Raw genomic sequence first — 2,500 nt, 5'->3', positions numbered from 1 at the left:
TATGTGGAAAGTAAGCAACACTCGCAAGACATCTACATGAGGATAACAACGACACCAGAGATTCCGAGCAGTGAACTATGTTAGGCAAAGGGACAACGTGGGTTAGGTTAAGGGACAACGTGGGTTAGGTTAAGGGACAACGTGGGTTAGGTTAAGGGACAACGTGGGTTAGGTTAAGGGACAACGTGGGTTAGGTTAAGGGACAACGTGGGTTAGGTTAAGGGACAACGTGGGTTAGGTTAAGGGACAACGTGGGTTAGGTTAAGGGACAACGTGGGTTAGGTTAAGGGACAACGTGGGTTAGGTTAAGGGACAACGTGGGTTAGGTTAAGGGACAACTTGAGTTAGGTTAAGGGACAACTTGAGTTAGGTTAAGGGACAACTTGAGTTAGGTTAAGGGACAACTTGAGTTAGGTTAAGGGACAACTTGAGTTAGGTTAAGGGACAACTTGAGTTAGGTTAAGGGACAACTTGAGTTAGGTTAAGGGACAACTTGAGTTAGGTTAAGGGACAACTTGAGTTAGGTTAAGGGTCAACTTGAGTTAGGTTAAGGGACAACTTGAGTTAGGTTAAGGGTCAACTTGAGTTAGGTTAAGGGACAACTTGAGTTAGGTTAAGGGACAACTTGAGTTAGGTTAAGGGACAACTTGAGTTAGGTTAAGGGACAACTTGAGTTAGGTTAAGGGACAACTTGAGTTAGGTTAAGGGACAACTTGAGTTAGGTTAAGGGACAACTTGAGTTAGGTTAAGGGACAACTTGAGTTAGGTTAAGGGACAACTTGAGTTAGGTTAAGGGACAACTTGAGTTAGGTTAAGGGACAACTTGAGTTAGGTTAAGGGACAACTTGAGTTAGGTTAAGGGACAACTTGAGTTAGGTTAAGGGACAACTTGAGTTAGGTTAAGGGACAACTTGAGTTAGGTTAAGGGACAACTTGAGTTAGGTTAAGGGACAACTTGAGTTAGGTTAAAGGACAACTTGAGTTAGGTTAAGGGACAACTTGAGTTAGGTTAAGGGATAATGTGGTACAACCAGAGTTAGGTTAAGCGATAATGTGGTACAGCCACAGTTAGGTTAAGCGATAATGTGGTACAGCCACAGTTAGGTTAAGCGATAATGTGGTACAGCCACAGTTAGGTTAAGCGATAATGTGGTACAGCCACAGTTAGGTTAAGCGATAATGTGGTACAGCCACAGTTAGGTTAAGCGATAATGTGGTACAGCCACAGTTAGGTTAAGCGATAATGTGGTACAGCCACAGTTAGGTTAAGCGATAATGTGGTACAGCCACAGTTAGGTTAAGCGATAATGTGGTACAGCCACAGTTAGGTTAAGCGATAATGTGGTACAGCCACAGTTAGGTTAAGCGATAATGTGGTACAGCCACAGTTAGGTTAAGCGATAATGTGGTACAGCCACAGTTAGGTTAAGCGATAATGTGGTACAGCCACAGTTAGGTTAAGCGATAATGTGGTACAGCCACAGTTAGGTTAAGCGATAAAGTTGGTTACATTTGGTATTGTGTGGGAAGGGGGCAGAGAGGGGGGGGGGGGTGGATAGTGGTGGCAGTACGCGGATGCCTGAGTCACCGTCAGATACGTCACGTCGGTTCGATGCTTGTAGCAAGAGGCTGGCGGGTCTGTGTCTCTCACTTCTGCAATTTTTCATGTGGTATAACACGAGGGCGGGGGGTGATATTTGGTGCCCCTCTGTGTAGGATGTGTGTTGGTTTATCTGAGCAATGGTAGTTGTCGGAGGAGTGGGGTATTGTGCTTTTATAGGTGGACCTACTGCTCTGGTTATCATAGTGTCGACGGTGCAATGTCGCAGAGAGGATGCACTCGACATTGTCGCATTCCAGATGTTTACGTATTGTGTGTCTCCGTTGCAGGCCGAGAGTGGTGCATGTTCGAGTGTCTGGCTGACGTGCGATTCACGTTGTGTGCCCAGTCTTACAGCACGTATAGGGACATTCGCATAAATCATCTATATGTGGCCTTGCATCATTTACTAAGCAGTGCCGTGAGACGACCGAACTATTAGGAAAGTACTGATGTACCGCATAATGTTTACCTTCCACCACACAGCGAGTATCGACTCTGCCCAGCGTTGCCACCGCAGGCAGCGGTCACCGTCACCATTATGCGGCGGAACGGAACATCTATATCCTCAGAGGAGCACTCTTTGCCGCCGGGCGTCAGGTCTCGCGGCCTGCCGGCCAGCGCCCACGACGAACTTACTGCATGTATAGGGACAGCGGGAATTTGGCATACTTGATATAACTCTTCATGAGACGCAAGATATAGGGGTGGATTGCAACTTACGACTGCGAGAAAAGTCCGCCGTTCATCCGCCGGAGTTGCGATTTCGGCGGGGCACGTACGGTCGCGGGTGGAGCACTTGGTGCGGCGTACGCACCCGGGTTGCGGCTCCTGCGCTGGAGGGGGGTGCAGGTTTTGTGTGGGTGGGCTCGGCAAATGAGCACTGTGGGCCCCATACAT

This window comes from Schistocerca gregaria, unplaced genomic scaffold (assembly GCF_023897955.1).
Source record: "Schistocerca gregaria isolate iqSchGreg1 unplaced genomic scaffold, iqSchGreg1.2 ptg000649l, whole genome shotgun sequence".
Classification (NCBI taxonomy): domain Eukaryota; kingdom Metazoa; phylum Arthropoda; class Insecta; order Orthoptera; family Acrididae; genus Schistocerca; species Schistocerca gregaria.
Note: the sequence above shows the minus strand (reverse complement) of the source record.